General features: G+C 44.6%; 1 protein-coding gene across 1 annotated transcript in view; it reads left to right on the forward strand.

Annotated features, from left to right (window-relative positions):
• The window catches only part of pabir2 (PABIR family member 2), a gene marked incomplete at its 5' end in the record, with an annotated part of 113,111 nt that overhangs the window by 92,788 nt on the left and 2,095 nt on the right, over positions 1 to 18,228 (forward strand). The gene's annotated exons all lie outside the window — the stretch shown is intronic.

The following is an 18,228-nucleotide window of genomic DNA, read 5'->3' on the forward strand; positions in this document are numbered from 1 at the left end:
GATTGCATCCTTTCTGTAATGAGGTGACCAGAACTGCACACAGTACTCAAGTTGTGGCCTAACTAATGTTTAATATAGTTCCAGCATAACCTCCAGGCTCTTATATTCTATACCTCAGTTAATAAATGAAAGGATTCTATATCCCTTCTTAACAACCTTATCAACCTGTCCTGCAGCCTTCAGAGATCTGTAGATGTTCACTCCAAGTCCCTCACTTCCTCTACACCGCTCATTATCCTCCCATCTATTGTGTAATCCTTTGCCTTGTTTGACCTCCCCAAATGCATCACCCCACACTTCTCTGGATTAAATTCCATTTGCCACTTTTCTGCTCACCTGACCAGTCCATTGATATCAACCTGCAGTCTACAGCTATCCTCCTCGCTATCAACCGGGCAGCTAATTTTTGTTTCATCTGCAAACTTCTCGATCATTCCCCTACACTTATGTCAAAATCATTAATATATCCCACACAAAGCAGGGGACCTGGTACTGAGTCTTGCAGAACCTGACTGGAAACAACTTTCCAGTCGCAAAAACACCCATCAAAAATTCCCCTTTGTTTCCTGCCACTCAGCCAATTTTGTATCCAGCTTACTACATTCCCCTGGGTCCCACGGGTTTTTATTTTTTAAACCAGTCTGCCTTGTGGGACCTTGTCAAAAGTCTTGCTAAAATCCATTAGACTGTATCAACTGCACTAGCCTCATCAATCCTCCTTGTTACTTCCTCAAACTATTCAATCAAGTCAGTGTTTTAAACTTTATTCATTTATTGGATGAAGGGACCGAAGGCATGATTGCTAAATTTGCTGATGACACAAAGATAGATAGAACAGTAAGTTATGAAGAGGACATAAGGAGGCTACAAAGAAATATAGTTACATAGCCGTTTGGTAGCACAGAACTTGAGTATTGCTGAAAAAAGAGACATGTTGAAGCTTTTCGTCTTGCACTCATCAGAACACTTTGCAAGAATACCAATATATGGGGAAAACCACAGTTTATACTGTATGTGAAGAGAGTGCTGATTGGTTGGGAAGTGGACTCTGTTTGGTAGAGGCGTTACCATGAAGAATGCATGGTGACTGACAGTTAACTGCCAAGCGTTTGAAATTTAAACCAGGCAGCTGGACCCTGATTGGTTAAGGCATTATTCTGAGGAATGAGTCAGCGAATGGCTGTCACTTATTTCTGATAAGACCAATCTTATAGCATGTGGAACTGTAAGAATCCAAACATGTATATTGACCAGTTATGAAGAGAGGTTGGATAGACTTGGGTTGTTTTCGTTGGAGCAGAGAAGACTGAGGGACGACCTGATCGAGGTGTACAAGATTATGAGTGGCATGGATAGGGTGGATAGGGAGCAGCTGTTCCCCTTAGTTGAAGGGTCAGTCACGAGGGGACACAAGTTCAAGGTGAGGGTCAGGAGGTTTAGGGGGGATGTGAGGAAAAACTTTTTTACCCAGAGGGTGGTGACGATCTGGAATGCGCTGCCTGGGAGGGTGGTGGAGGCGGGTTGCCTCACATCCTTTAAAAAGTACCTGGATGAGCACTTAGCACGTCATAACATTCAAGGCTATGGGCCAAGTGCTGGTAAATGAGGATAGGTAGGTAGGTCTGGTGTTTCTCACGTGTCGGTGCAGACTCGATGGGCCGAAGGGCCTCTTCTGCACTGTGTGATTCTGTGATTCAGTGAAGGTAGGCTTGTGGTAGAGAAACCCCTGGCAGATTTCTCAACTAGTACGTCAAGGAAGGGGAGTTAATTTGACTGCTCCGTTTCAAAGGTGAATTTGAGCACAGGATGGAGCCCATTAAGACATGCAAGGAAATTGTTACATGCAGCTGTGGATTTAAATATAGCAAACGTATCAACCACATATCAGAAATATGCGAGGGGTGGGAGGTTAGGTGCCACTCCATCGAAGACACGTTTCTCATGAAACCCAACAAAGATGTTTGTGAGAGTTGGCCCAGAGGGTATCCCATGGCACCACCATCTATTTGGGCATACATGGTGTCATTAAAACTGAACTCACTGCACGAGTTCCGAATATAGATGGGTTAAGTGAGTGGGCAAAATTCTGGCAAATGGAGCATAATGTGGACAAATGTGAAATTGCCCATTTTGGCAGGAAGAATAAAAAATAAGCATATTATCTAATGGTAAGAGATTGCAGAGCTCTGAGATTCAGAGGGATTTGTGTGCTCCAGTGCATGAATTGCAAAAGGTTAGTTTGCAGGTACAGCAAATAATTAGGAAAGCTAATAGAATGCTATCATTTATTGCGAGGGGAATTGAATACAAAAGTAAGGGAGGTTATGCTTCAGTAATATAGGGCATTGGTGAGACCTCACCTGGAGTTCTGTGTACAATACTGGTCTCCTCATTTAAGGAAGGATGTAAATGTGTTGGAAGTATTTCAGAGAACGTTTACCAGATTAATACCTGGAATGGGTGGATTGTCTTATAAGGAATGGTTGGACAAGTTGGGTTTGTATCAGCTTGAGTTTAGAAGAGTAAGAGGCGACTTGATTGGAACATATAATATCCTGAGGGATCGTGACAGGGTGGATGTGGAAAGGATGTTTCCTCTTGTGGGAGAATCCAGAACGAGGGGTCACTATTTAAAAATAATGGGTTGTCCACTTAAGACGGAGATGAGGAGAAATTTTTTCTCTCAGAGGGCCGTGAGTCTTTGGAACTCTCTTCATCAAAAGGTGGTGGAAGTAGAGAGAGTCTTTGAACATTTTGAAGGCAGAGTTAGATAAATTCTTCTTAAGCACAGGGTAGGGTGAAGTTATCTGGGGTAGGCAGGAATATGGAGTGGAGGTTACAGTCATATCAGCCATGATCTTATTGAAAGGTGGAGCAGGCTCAAGAGGCTGAGTGGCCTATTCCTACTTCATGTGTTTGTATTTGAGGGCAGTTAAGGGCTGCCCAATCTGGGGTCACATGTAGTCCAGACCAAGTGAGGATGGCAGTTTTCCTTCCCTAAAGGGCATTAGTGAATCAGATAGGTTTTTCCTATCTGAATGCCTCTTGAATGCCCTCTTGAATGCCTCGGTTGAACCTGCCTCCATCACACTTCCAGGCAGTGCAACCCTGACTTGAACCACTCGCTATGTGAAAAAGCTTTTTCTCACACCACATTTGCTTCCTTTGCAAATCACTTTAAATCTGTGCTGTCTCATTCTAGATCCTTTTACAAGCTACCATTGCTATCTACTCTATCTAGCCCCATCATGATTTTGAACAACTCTATCAAATCTCCTCTTAGCCTTTTCCTCTCTCAGGAGAACAGTCCCAACCTCTTCAATCTATCCATATAATTGAAGTTCCTCATCCCTGGAACTGTTCTTGTAAGCCTCTTCTGCACTCTCTCCAATGTGTTCACATCCTTCCTATAATGCGGCACCCAGAACTGTGCACAATATTCCAGCTGAGGTCTAACGAGTGTCTTATATAAATTCAGCATAACCTCCTTGGTCTTGTACTCTATGCCCCTGTTAATAAAGCCCAGGATACTATATGCTTTATTAACTGCTCTCTCCACCTGTCCTGCCCTCTTCAATGACTTATGCACATAAACACTCAGGTCCCTCTGCCAGTTAAAAATTGTACCCCTTATTTTATATTGAGTCTCCATGTTCTTCCTACCAAAATGCATCACCTTCCACTTCTTTGCATTGAACTTCATCTGCCACCTATCTGCCCACTCCACCAACTCATCTATGTCTTTTTGAAGTTCTACATTGTCCTCCTTACAATTTACAACACTCCCAAGCTTCATATCATCCACAAACTTTGAAACTGCCCTCTGCACACCAAGATCTAGACCATTAATATATATCAGGAAAAGCAAGGGTCCCAATACTGACCCCTGGGAAACTCTACTACAAACCTTCCTCCAGCCCAAAAAATATCCATTGACCATTACTCTCTTTTTCGTATTACTCAGCCAATTTTGTATCCATGTTGCTATTGCCCCTTTTATTGCACGAGCTATAGCTTTTTTCACAAGTCTGTTGTGTGGCACTGTGTCAAATGCCTTTTGAAAGTCCATGTACACCACATCAACAGCATTACCCTCATCGACCTTTTCTGTTACCTCTTCAAAAAACTCCAGCAAGTTAGTTAAATATGATTCCTCTTTAGAAATCTATGTTGGCTCTTCCTTATCAACCCATATTTTTCCATGTGACTACTAATTTTATCCCGAATAATTGTTTCTAGAATCTTGCCCACCACTGAAGTTAAATTGACTGGTCTGTAATTGCTGGGCTTATCCTTACAACCTTTTTTAAACAGGGGCGTAATGTTTGCAATTCTCCAGTCCTCTGGCACCCACCCTGAGTCTAGAGAAGACTGAAAGATTATGGCCAGCGCCCCTGCAATTTCTACTCTCACTTCCTTCAATATCCTTGGATGCATCTCATCCAGTCCCTGGTGCCTTGTCAACTTTAAACACTGACAGTCTATTCAACACTTGCTCCTTATCAATTTTGAACCCTTCTAGTGACAGAATTTCCTCATCTGTCACCACGGCTTGGGTAGCATCTACTTCTTGGTCAAGACAGATGCAAAGTATTCATTTAATACCTCAGCCATAGCCCCTTCATCCATGTGTAAATTCCCTTTTAGGTCCCTAATCGGCCCTATTCCTCCTTTTACCACCCTTTTACTATTTATATGTCTATAGAAGACTTTGGGATCCCCCTTTATGTTGACTGCCAGTCTTTTCTCATAATCCCTCTTTGCTTCTCTAATATGTTTTTTCACCTCTCCTCTGAACCTTCTGTATTCCCCTTGGTTCTCAATTGTATTTTCTACCTGACACCTGTCATAAGTGCACTTTTTCTTCTTTATCTTAATTTCTGTCTCCTTTTTCATCCAGGGAGCTCTGGATTTGTTTGCTCTACCTTTCCCTTTTGATGGAATATATCTTGACTGTGCCTGAACCATTTCTTTTTTAAAGGTAGCCCATTGTTCAGCTATAGCTTTTCCCGCCAACCTTTGGTTCCAGTCTATCTGGCCCAGCTCCGTTCTTGCCCCATTGAAGTCGGCTCTCCCCCAGTTAATTATTCTTACTCTGGATTGCCCATTGTCCTTTTCTACCATCATCCTGAACCTTAGGATCCAATGATCACTGTCTCTTAAATGTTCCCCCCGCTGACACTTGATCTGCTTGGCCCACCTCATTTCCAAGAACCAGATCCAACAGTGTGTCTTTTCGTTATGGGGTATGTGGAACATTCCTTGTTCCAGTCCTACTCCGACCCCCTCCCACAACTCTTTCTCCGGTACGTCGATGATTACTTCGGTGCTGCTTCATGCTCTCGTCTGGACCTGGAAAAATTTATTAATTTTGCTTGCAATTTCCACCCCTCCATAATTTTCACATGGTCCATCTCTGACACTTCCCTTCCCTTCCTTGACCTCTCTGTCTCAATTTCTGATGATAGACTGTCCACCAATATCCATTACAAGCCTACCGACTCCCACAGCTACCTCGACTACAGCTCCTCACACCCCGCTTCCCGTAAGGACTCCATCCCATTCTCTCAGTTCCTTCGCCTCCGTCGCATCTGTTCTGATGATGATACCTTCAAAAACAGTTCCTCTGACGTGTCCTCCTCCTTCCTTAACCGAGGTTTTCCACCCACGGTCGTTGACAGGGCCCTCAACCGTGTCCGCCCCATCTCCCGCGCATCCGCCCTCACGTCTTCTCCTCCCTCCCAGAAACATGATAGGGTCCCCCTTGTCCTCACTTATCACCCCACCAGCCTCCGCATTCAAAGGATCATCCTCCGCCATTTCCGCCAACTCCAGCATGATGCCACCACCAAACACATTTTCCCTTCACCCCCCCGGCGGCATTCCGTAGGGATCGTTCCCTCCGGGACACCCTGGTCCACTCCTCCATCACCCCCTACTCCTCAACCCCCACCTTTGGCACCTCCCCATGCCCACACAGAAGATGCAACACCTGCCCCTTCACTTCCTCTCTCCTGACCGTCCAAGGGCCCAAACACTCCTTTCAAGTGAAGCAGCATTTCACTTGCATTTCCCCTAACTTAGTCTACTGCATTCGTTGCTCCCAATGCGGTCGCCTCTACATTGGAGAGACCAAACGCAAACTGGGCGACCGCTTTGCAGAACACCTGCGGTATGTCTGCAAGAAAGACCCAAACCTCCCTGTCGCTTGCCATTTTAACACTCCACCCTGCTCTCTTGCCCACATGTCTATCCTTGGCTTGCTGCATTGTTCCAATGAAGCCCAACGCAAACTGGAGGAACAGCACCTCATCTTCCGACTAGGCACTTTACAGCCTTCCGGGCTGAATATTGAATTCAACAACTTTAGATCTTAAACTCCCTCCCCCATCCCCACCCCCTTTCCGTTTCTTCCCCCTCCCTTTTGTTTTTTCCAATAATTTATATAGATTTTTCTTTTCCCACCTATTTCCATTATTTTTCAATCTATAACTGTAATACCCAGTCAGTCTTTCCACCCCACCCCCACTAGAGCTGTACCTTGAGTGTCCTGCCATCCATTCTTAATTAGCACATTTTCTTAGATAATATCACCACCTTTAACACCTCTTTGTTCCTTTTGTCTGTGACATCTTTTGATTATCTGCTCCTATCACTGCTTGCTTGTCCCTACAACCCCCCCCCCCCACCACCCCAACAACTTCTCTCTCTCTCCCCCCCCCCCCACTCCCCCGCCAACCTTAAACCAGTTTATATTTCACCCCTCTCCTAACTTTACTCAGTTCTGCTGAAGGGTCATGAGGACTCGAAACGTCAACTCTTTTCTTCTCCGCCGATGCTGCCAGACCTGCTGAGTTTTTCCAGGTAATTCTGTTTTTGTTTTAGTGTGTCTTTTCTTGTTGGATTGGAAACATACTGCTGTAGAAAATTCTGCTGAACACAGTCTAGGAACTTTAACCCCTCTCCGCCCTTTACATTATCACTGTCCCAGTCAATATTCGGGTAATTAAAGGCCCCCATTATAACTACTCTATAATGCCTGTATCTCTCTGTAATGTCCTTGCAAATTTGTTCCTATACATCCTTCCCACTAGTTGGTGGCCTATGGACTACACTGAGCAACTTAATTCCCCCCTTTATTCCTTAGCTCTAGCCAAATTGATTATGCCCTCTCTCCAACACTGCAATGCTCTCCTTAACCAATACCGTCACCCCTCCTCTTCTTCCTTTCCTATCATTTCTGAGCACCTTGTACACGGGAATATTCACATACATGCATAGTAACCCTGATTTAGACTTCATTACTTGCTTCCTTGCTCCAACTCCACCTGTTAACTTACTATTCTTTATAATAATGCTACCTGTCTCTCCCAGTATTTTGTACACCCTGCAATTGCTCTCTCATATTCTCTCCTGGTTCCCACACCCCTGCCGAGTTAGTTTAAAGCCCCCCCAACAACACTAGCAAAACACCCCACAAGAAGCTTGGTCCCAGCTCTGTTCAGGTGCAACTCGTCCGGCTTGTACAGGTGCCATCTCCTCCAGATCCAGCCCCAGGAATCTAAAGCCCTCCCTCCTGCACCATCGTTCCAACCACACATTCATCTGCCTTATCCTCCTATTTTTGTACTCACTTGCGTGTGGCAATGGGAGTAATCTAGAGATTATTACATCTGAGGTTGTGCTTGCTAATTTTCTCCCGAGCTCCCTAAATTCTGAATGCAGGACCACATCCCCCTTCCTACCTAAGTCATTGGTACCAATGTGGACCACGACCTCTGTCTGTTCACCCTCCCCTAGAAGAATGTCCTGCAGCCGCTCTGTGACATCCTTGACCCTGGCACCAGGGAAGCAACATACCATCCTGGAGTCACATCTGCGGCCGCAGAAACGCCTGTCTGTTCCCCGAACTAATGAATCCCCTATCACTATTGCTCTTACTTTCATCTTCCTCCCCTCCTGTACAGCCGAGCCACTCATGGTGCCACAAACTTGGCTTTGACTGCACTCCTCTGAGGAACCAGTGCCCTCACCAGCTTCCAAAACGGAAAACCGATTTGTGAGCGGGACCCCAAGGGACTCCTGCTCTACCTACCTAGTTCTCTTGGACTGCCTGGTGGTCTCCCATTCCCTTTCTGCTTTCAGGCTCCTAAGCTGAGGTGTGACCACCTCTCTGAATGTGCTATCCACGTAGCTCTGAGCCTTGCAGACAGCTCAAGCTTGGAAACCGAGAGCTCAAGTTTCTGCAGCTGGCAGCACTTCCTGTACATGTGGTCAGCAAGGACACTGGTACCGTCCATGGCCTCCCACATATTACTGGCCACACATTCCACTTGACCGAGCTGCCCTGCCATGTCTTAACTTGGTTTTGCTTATATTACTTTATTAAACTGGCCCTGACTTTCCCTTATGGTGTTTCTCACTTAAATCCAAGTGTAGCTTTTTCTTTAGAAAGAATACGCTTTTCTAATTCACAGCAATTTAAAGACAGTTGCCAACAGCAGTGTTTTGCCAACCAATGAACTTATAGTTTTCCTGTGATGTCAGCATTTGTTTTTTCTCATTCTCCTTTCGAACTCTCCCGAGCAGCTGATTGGTGTGCCTCTCCAACTCCCAAGGTAAGTATGGGCCTCAGGTCTCGGTCCCGATTTATCTGCTCTCACTCCGGGCTGCTCCTCCGCAGGCCCACTGCCTCTCCGACTCCCACGTTAATTGTAGACCTCAAGTCTCGGCCCCAGTTTATCTGCTCACGCTCTGGGTTGCTCCTCCGCAGGTCTGCTGCCTCTCCAGCTCCCATAGTAAGTCACCATTCTGACCTGGAAATATATCGCTGTTCCTTCACTGTCGCTGGGTCGACATCTTGGAACTCCCTCCCTAACAGCACAGTGGGTGTACCTACACCACATGGACTGCAGCGGTTCAAGAAGGGAGCTCACCACCACCTTCTCAAGGGCATTTAGGGATGAGCAATAAATGCTGGTCCAGCCAGCGAAGCCCACATCCCATAAATGAATAAAACAAAAGCTAGTTGAAGTGCTGGACTTGTCAGCAGTGAATAGGGTGTTAACACAAGAAAAGGCCATGTTGGGGCAGGAGCTTCATTCCATTTTAACAGCTCTTAGAAAATTCATGTACCAATGCTGTTAGATTCAATTCTATTGTTAGGTTGGTTCAGTCTTCAGAGGACAGCAAGAGAGAGAAAGCGAAAACCAAAAAAAATGAAGATCTTACCATAGAACACTGCAGCACAGAAAAACAGGCCATTCGGCCCTTCTAGTCTGTGCCGAAATATTATTCTGCTAATGCCTTTGACCTGCACCTAGTCCATAACCCTCCAGACCTCTCCCATCCATGTATCTATCCAATTTATTCTTAAAAATTAAGAGTGAGCCCGCATTTACCATGTCAGATGGTAGCTCGTTCCACACTCTCACTCTGAGTGAAGAAGTTCCCCCTAATGTTCCCCCTAAACCTTTCCCCTTTCACCCTAAAGCCATGTCCTCTCGTGTTTATCTCTCCTAATCTAAGTGGAAAGAGCCTACTCGCATTTACTCTGTCTATACCCCTCATAATTTTGTAAACTTCTATCAAATCTCCCCTCATTCTTCTACGCTCCAAGGAATAAAGTCCTAACTTGTTTAATCTTTCCCTGTAACTCAACTCCTGAAGACCCGGCAACATCCTAGTAAATCTTCTCTGCACTCTTTCAATCTTACTGATATCCTTCCTGAAGTTCGGTGACCAGAACTGCACACAATACTCCAAAGTTGGCCTCACCAATGTCTTATACAACCTCACCATAACATCCCAACTCCTATACTCAATACTTTGATTTATGAAGGCCAGTTTGCCAAAAGCTTTCTTTACAACCCTGTCTACCTGTGACGCCACTTTCAGGGAATTATGTATCTGAACTCCCAGATCCCTTTGTTCCTCCGCACTCCTCAGTGCCCTACCATTTACTGTGTATGTCCTACCTTGGTTTGTCCTTCCAAAATGCAACACCTCACACTTTTCTGTGTTAAATTCCATCTGCCATTTTCTGGCCCATTTTTCCAGTTGGTCCAGATCCCTCTGCAAGCTTTGAAAGCCTTCCTCGCTGTCCACAACGCCTCCAATCTTAGAGTCATCAGCAAACCTGCTGATCCAATTTACCACATTATCATCCAGATCATTGATATAGACAACAAACAACAATGGTCCCAGCACAGATCCCTGAGGCACACCACTAGTCACAGGCCTCCAGTCTGAGAAGCAATCATCCACTACCACTCTCTGTCTTCTCCCACACAGCCAATTTTGAATCCAGTTTACAACCTCTCCATGGATACCAAGTGTCTGAACCTTCTGAACTAACCTCCCATGTGGGACCTTGTCAAAGGCCTTACTAAAGTCCATGTAGACAACATCCACAGCCTTTCCTTCATCTACTTTCTTGGTAACCTCCTCGAAAAACTCTACAAGGTTCGTTAAACACGACCTACCACGCACAAAGCCATGCTGACTATCCTTGATCAGCCCTTGTCTGTCCAAATAATTATATATCCGATCTCTCAGAACACCTTCCAATAATTTACCTACTACTGACGTCAGGCTCACTGGCCTGTAATTACCTGGTTTACTTTTGGAGCCTTTTTTAAACAACGGAACAACATGAGCTACCTTCCAATCCTCCGGCACCTCACCCGTGGCTAAGGACATTTTAAATATTTCTGCCAGGGCCCCTGCAATTTCTACACTAGTCTCCCTCAAGGTCCGAGGGAATATCATGTCAGGCCCGGGGGATTTATCTACCTTTATTCGCTGTAAGGCAGCAAGCACCTCCTTCTCTTTAATCTCTATATGTTCCATGACACTACTGCTTGTTTCCCTTCCTTCCTTATACACTATGCCAGTTTCCTGAGTAAATACTGATGCAAAAAAACTGTTTAAGATCTTCCCCATCTCGTGAGGCTCCACACATAGACGACCACTCTGATCTTCAAGGGGACCAATTGTGTCCCTTACTATCCTTTTACTCTTAATATACTTGTAGAAACCCTTCGGGTTTACCTTCACATTATCTGCCAAAGCAACCTCATGTCTTCTTTTTGCCTTCCTGATTTCCTTCTTTAATATTTTCTTACATTTTCTATACTCTACAAGTACCTCATTTGCTCCTTGTTGCCTATACCTGCTATACACCTCTCTCTTCTTCTTAACCAGATCGCCAATATCCCTTGAAAACCAAGGTTCCCTATGCCTGTTAACTTTGCCTTTAATCCTGACAGGAACATGCAAACTCTGCACTCTCAAAATTTCGCCTTTGAATGCCTTCCACTTACTGAACACATCCTTGCCAGAAAACAACTTATGCCAATCCACTCTTCCTAGATCCTTTCTCATTTCCACAAAATTGGCCTTTCTCCAATTTAGAATCTCAACTTGAGGACCAGACCTATCCTTATCCATAATTAACTTAAAACTAATGACATTGTGGTCACTGGACCCAAAATGTTCGCCTCCACATACTTCTGTCACCTTATCTGTCTGGTTGCCTAATAGGAGATCAAGTATTGCATCCTCTCTCGTTGGTACCTCTATATATTGATTTAGAAAACTTTCCTGAACACATTTGACAAACTCCAAGCCATCCAGCCCTTTAACAGTATGGGAGTCCCAGTCAATATGTGGAAAGTTAAAATCTCCTACTATCACAACTTTCTGTTTCTTACATCGGTCTGCTATCTCTCTACAGATTTGCTCCTCCAATTCTCCTTGACTATTGGGCGGTCTATAATACAACCCTATTAGTGTAGTCACACCTTTCCCGTTCCTCAGCTCCACCCATATGGCCTCTGTAGACGAGCCCTCTGGGCTGTCCTGTCTACACACTGCTGTGATATTTTCCCTGACTAGTAATGCCACTCCTCCCCCTTTCATCCCTCCCCCTCTATCACGTCTGAAACAACGGAACCCCGGAACATTGAGCTGCCAGTCCTGCCCCTCCTGCAACCAAGTCTCATTAATAGCAATAATGTCGTAATCCCACGTGCCAGTCCACACCCTAAGCTCATCTGCCTTTCCGACAATACTCCTTGCATTGAAATAGATGCACCTGAGAACATTTCTATCATGTACGAACCCTTGATTTCTGTCTATACATGCATTCCTCGCTTGACCTTTATCCTCCTCCACCTCACTATCTGCTCTAACACTCTGGTTCCCCTCCCCCTGCAAATCTAGTTTAAACGCCCCGGAGCAGCACTAGCAAACCTACCCGCGAGGATGTTAGTCCCCCTGCAGTTCAGGTGCAAACTGTCCCATCTGTCCCACCTTCCCTGGAACATTATAGCACCTCTCACCACCTCAGCACTAACTTGCACGAGTCCCATTCACCCATCACCCTGTTTATTCAATGACCTGCATTGGCTCCCAGTCAAGCAACTGCTGGATTTGAAAATTCTCATCAAGTAAGCGAATAAATGAGTCTTATCTTTTAAAGCTGGTTCATAAAAATGCACATTTTTTGCTGTTTTGATAGCAGTGAGATCAATTTCTTCTGCTCTCCTCAAGAACTCACTCACTATCAGCCATGTGATCTGACATTATTACATCAGCATCATGTATGCTTCTGATATTAACCCTTTACTCTATATTACTCCCCCCCCCACCCCCCCAAGCCTTTATCCCAGGGGTGGGGAACCTTTTTCTTATCTTGGGCCACTCACACAGACAAAATCAGTTCTGGGCCACACATACATAAAAATCAACTTAATTTTGTTTTTTTAAAGAGAGAATACAGAAACATTCAACTTAATGCGATGGCTGAGTTTGTTTTTCCCGAATGAGCCTTGTTATGTCTGTATTGTTAAATATTATTAGAGTAATTGAGCCGACACTTTTAACCAAAGCAAATTTGTAACGATGATGATAAATGTTATTATTGAAGGTGCCACTGTCGTCAGCTTTTAGAAATCTTGCTGTGACTGGATGAAATTGAGCAATGGGCCGGATCCACCCCAAGGGCTGTAGTTCTCCATCCCTGCTTTATCCCTATCATATTTCCATCCTCTGACATCTCCCTCCAAAGTCTCAGACTTCTGAGGGGCTTTGACCAATTTCCCTTATCTTGATCTGATCTTTTGAGGTTGAGGATATTCCACATACACTCTTCTGTCGGTGTGAGTGTTCTTCTCCTGCGTGGCTGTAGAACTTGCAGTAGGTCTTTCCTCTTCTTCAGGAGCTGAGCAGTAAGCCCAAGTTTTTACTGGCTTTCCCTCCAAGAATATTAAGATGCTGTGGTTCCTCCTTATGATACCCTGGTCTGTCTCAATCCTGAATGGCCTTCATTGTGAAGCTTTTTTTAATGAATATTCCTTCCCTCTATTAACCTTGGACCCATATGCTGTCCCTGGGCTTCAATGCTGGTAACTCACGTGCTCTATACCTGTGCTTAAAGTTACCCTCTTGTGGTTGTTCCTGGTGATATTGCGTTTGTGTTTTGTTCTAGAGATGGACAGCAAGGTGAGCTGGTTACATGAACTAACCTATATTTGTTTGCGGAATTGTGGAATAGCTCATTAGCAAATTGCGGCCCATTGTGGGACATTACAATGTCTGGGATGCCTCGTTTTACATAAATTCTCTTGAGGGATTGGATGGCTGCTTCTGCTGTGACTCTGTGCAATCTGCTTACTTCAATCCACCATGAGTAGTAATCAATGACAAGAAGGAAGGTTTTCCCCCTAAATTCAAATAAGTCCATTCCAAGGTGCTTGCATGTCCTTGATGGATAAGTAGAAGCTAATAGTTCTTCTTTTTGTTCTTGGCTGTTTAAGGCACAAGTAAGACAGTTAGAAATCATTTCTTCTATAGAGTGAGTAATGCCTAGCCACCAGGTTGATTGCTGTGCTCTTGCACGGCATTTTGCTATTCCTAGATGATCTTGGTGAAGTCTTTGAAGAATATCAGGCCAAAATGCTCTCAGTGTGACTATTCTCTCATTGAAGACTAGTAAGTCGTCAGTGACTGTGGGGCCCTTGTGCTGTTCAAAGTACTGCCATAGTATTAGATTAGTGGGGATATGACCTGGCCATCCTTCCAGATAATATTCTCGGACGTGGAGACTTTCTTCATCTCGTTACTAGGCTTGTTTTATTTCCTGCAACTTTTTTGCAGTAGCTGCTGAGCACTGAGTGATTGAGAATGTAAAGGCTTTAACCTCCTTTGCAAAGTCTAAATCCTCCTGTTTGGTACCTTCTGATGGTATTTGTGACAGTGTGCCTGCCATTGTTAGATACCTCCCTTGCACATACTCTCATCAATCTTAATCTGAATTGCTGGATTCTGGGCGGTTTCTTTGCAATTTCTTTCATGTTCAGAGGGTGACTAGTGGCTAATGGTCTGTTGCAATTTTGAAACACACAATCCCATAATTGAGAAACTTGTTGCATAGTCACCTTGCTGCCAACACTGCTTTTTCTATCAATCTGTTTCTGTAAGTAGAGACACAGTAAACTGGCCAACACTTGCCGTGACTCTGACCTTGAAATGAAATTGTCCCCAGACCTGTAGCTGATGCATCTGCTGCTAATATGGTCAGTAGTTCTAGGTCATAATGTGCCTAAATTGCAGAAGAGATTAAAAATTGTTTTAATAGTTTCAAAAGCATTTTGCTGGTCCACATCCCAGCAGCACTGTTGACCCTGTCTCAGCAGCTGTCTCAAGGGCTTGTTGACCTCTGCTAAATTTGATAGGAACTGGACGGTTTACCTACTTGGTTGACCATCCCAAGGAATCTTTGAAGTTCAGTTATGTTACTGGGTTGTGGAAATTCTGATTACATTCATTTTTTGTGGATTAACTGTGATTCCTGTGGAATAAACACAGAAAATGCTAGAAAAACTGAGCAGTCATAGAGTTATATAGCACAGAAACAGGCCCTTCGGCCCATTGCATCCATGCTGGCTATCAAGCATCTATCTATTCTAATCTCATTTTCTAGCCCTGTATGCTATGGTGTTTCAAGTGCTCATCTAAATACTTCTTAAATGTTGTGAGGGCTCCTGCCTCTCCCACCCCCTCAGGTAGTGTGTTCCAGATTCCAACCACCCTCTTGGATAATTTTTTTTTCCCCTGAAATCCCCTCTAAACCTCCTGCCCTTCATCTTAAATCTATGCTCCCTGGTTATTGACACCCCTGCTAAGAGGAAAAGTTTCTTCCTATCCATGCCCCTCATAATTTTGTATACCTCTATCAGGTCCCCCCTCAGCCTTCTCTGCTCTAAGAAAAACAATCCTAGACTATCTAGTCTCTCTACATAGCTGAAATGCTCCAGCCCAGGCAGCATTCTGGTGAATCTCCTCTGCACCCTCTCCAGTGCAATCACAATCTTCCTATAGTGTGGTGGCCAGAACTGCACACAGTACTCCAGCTGTGGCTTAACTAGCGTTTTATACAGCTCCAACATAACCTCCCTGCTTTTATGTTCTATGCTTTGGCTAATAAAGGCAAGTATCCCATATGCCTTCTTAATCACCTTATCTACCTGTGCTGCTGCCTTCAGGGATCTATGAACATGTACACCAAGGTCCCTCTGATCCTCTGTACTTACTAGGGTCCTACCATTCATTGTGTATTCCCTTGCCATGTTAGTCCTCCCAAAATGCATCACCTCACACTTCTCAGGATTAAATTCCATTTGCCACTGTTCTGCCCATCTTACCAGCCCATCTATATCATCCTGTGCTCTAAGGCTTTCCTCCTCACTATTTACGACACTACCAATTTTCATGTAATCTGCGAATTTACTGGAAAATTACTGAAGCATACCCTGTTCCAAAGGGAAATCTATTAACACAGTAACGACCGAATGCAATTATAAATGTGGCCAGCAATCTGGATTTTTTTTGTCCTGAGGCAACTGCCAAAATCCACTGTTCACATCCAATTTGGTAAATACAGCACTCATAGCTAGTTTGACAAAGCTCTTATCCACTGAGGCCATCGGAAGGATCTCGTAGTAGTGGGGAACAAAGAAATGGCGGAGGAACTGAATAGGTATTTTGCGTCAGTCTTCACAGTGGAAGACACGAGTGACATCCCCAAAGTTCAAGAGAGTTGGGGGGCAGAGGTGAGTATGGTGACCATTACCAAGGAGAAGATGCTAGGAAAACTGAAAGGTCTGAAGGTGGATAAATCACCTGGACCAGATGGATTACACCCCAGAGTTCTGAAGGAGATAGCTGAAGAGATAGTGGAGGCGTTAGTGGTGATCTTTCAGGAATCACTGGAGTCAGGGAGGGTCCCAGAGGACTGGAAAATCGCTAATGTAACCCCCCTGTTTAAGAAGAGAGTGAGGCAAAAGACGGGAAATTACAGGCCGATTAGCCTGACCTCGGTCGTTGGTAAGATTTTAGAGTCCATTATTAAGGATGAGATTTCAGAATACTTGCAAGTGCATGGTAAAATCGGGCAAAGTCAGCATGGCTTCATCAAAGGGAGGTCATGCGTGACAAATCTGTTAGAATTCTTTGAGGAGGTAACGAGAAGGTTAGACAAAGGAGAGCCAATGGATGTTATCTACTTGGACTTCCAGAAGGCCTTTGACAAGGTGCCACACAGGAGGCTGCTCAGTAAGATAAGAGCCCATAGTGTTAGAGGCAAGGTACTAGCATGGATAGAAGATTGGCTGTCTAGCAGGAGGCAGAGAGTGGGGATAAGGGGGTCCTTCTCAGGATGGCGGCCGTTGACTAGTGGAGTTCCGCAGGGGTCAGTGTTGGGACCACAACTTTTCACTTTATACATTAATGATCTAGATGAAGGAACTGAGGGCATCCTGGCTAAGTTTGCAGATGATACAAAGATAGGTGGAGGGACAGGTAGTATTGAGGAGGTGGGGAGACTGCAGAAGGATTTGGACAGGTTAGGAGAATGGGCAAAGAAGTGGCAGATGGAGTACAATGTGGGCAAGTGTGAGGTCATGCACTTTGCTAGGAAGAATAGAGACATAGACTATTTTCTAAATGGGGAGAGAATTCAGAAGTCTGGAGTGCAAAGGGACTTGGGAGTCCTAGTCCAGGATTCTCTTAAGGTTAACTTGCAGGTTGAGTCAGTAGTTAGGAAGGCAAATGCAATGTTGGCATTTATTTTGAGAGGACTAGAATATAAAAGCAGGGATGTGCTGCTGAGGCTTTATAAGGCTCTGGTCAGACCACGTTTAGAATATTGTGAGCAATTTTGGGCCCCGTATCTCAGGAAGGATATGTTGGCCCTGGAGAGGGTCCAGAGGAGGTTCACGAGAATGATTCCAGGAATGAAAGGCTTAACATATGAGGAACGTTTGAGGACTCTGGGTCTATACTCGTTGGAGTTTAGAAGGATGAGGGGGGATCTGATTGAAACTTACAGAATACTGAAAGGCCTGGATAGAATGAACATGGGGAAGATGTTTCCATTAGTAGGAGAGACTAGGACCCGAGGGCACAGCCTCAGAGTAAAGGGAAGACCTTTTAGAACAGAGATGAGGAGAAACTTCTTTAGCCAGAGAGTGGTGAATCTATGGAATTCATTGCCACAGAAGGCTGTGGAGGCCAGGTCATTGAGTGTATTTAAGACCGAGATAGATAGGTTCTTGATTGGTAAGGGGATCAAATGTTATGGGGAGAAGGCAGGAGAATGGGGTTGAGAAACTTATCAGCCATGATTGAATGGCGGAGCAGACTCGATGGGCCGAATGGCCTAATTTCTGCTCCTATGTCTTATGGTCTTATGATTTGTTTAGTTGAGTTAAATCTACAGAGATTCTTAGAGAACCGTTTGCCTTTGGGACTATAACCATTCCTGAACACCATTTTCTTGGCATGGTGACCAGTGAGAGAACCCCTAGTTGCTGCATCTTTTCAATTTCATAGGCTGCTGTGTCCTGGACAGTGTCAAGCTTCTTGAGTGTTGTTGGAGCTGCACTCATCCAGGCAAGTGAAGAATATTCCATCACACTCCTGAGGTCAATTACATTTTCTCAGACATGTAAAATTCCTGAGAATTTATTGGTCTCATAACTGAAATTGAATTTGTTTAGTGCAATTCCTTGTGTTCCATTTATTAAGATGAATGTTTTCTTGCGTTTCACTGTCCTAGTATTGTGCTAACCACCTCCCTAATTCTCCCACAGCCTCACCTCCCCTTTTGTTTTCTTTGCCAGTCTCTCTAGGGTCATTTTTTTACACTTGCCCTTTAGCAGCAGG

The sequence above is a fragment of the Cetorhinus maximus genome, unplaced genomic scaffold, assembly GCF_964194155.1.
Source record: "Cetorhinus maximus unplaced genomic scaffold, sCetMax3.hap1.1 HAP1_SCAFFOLD_896, whole genome shotgun sequence".
Classification (NCBI taxonomy): domain Eukaryota; kingdom Metazoa; phylum Chordata; class Chondrichthyes; order Lamniformes; family Cetorhinidae; genus Cetorhinus; species Cetorhinus maximus.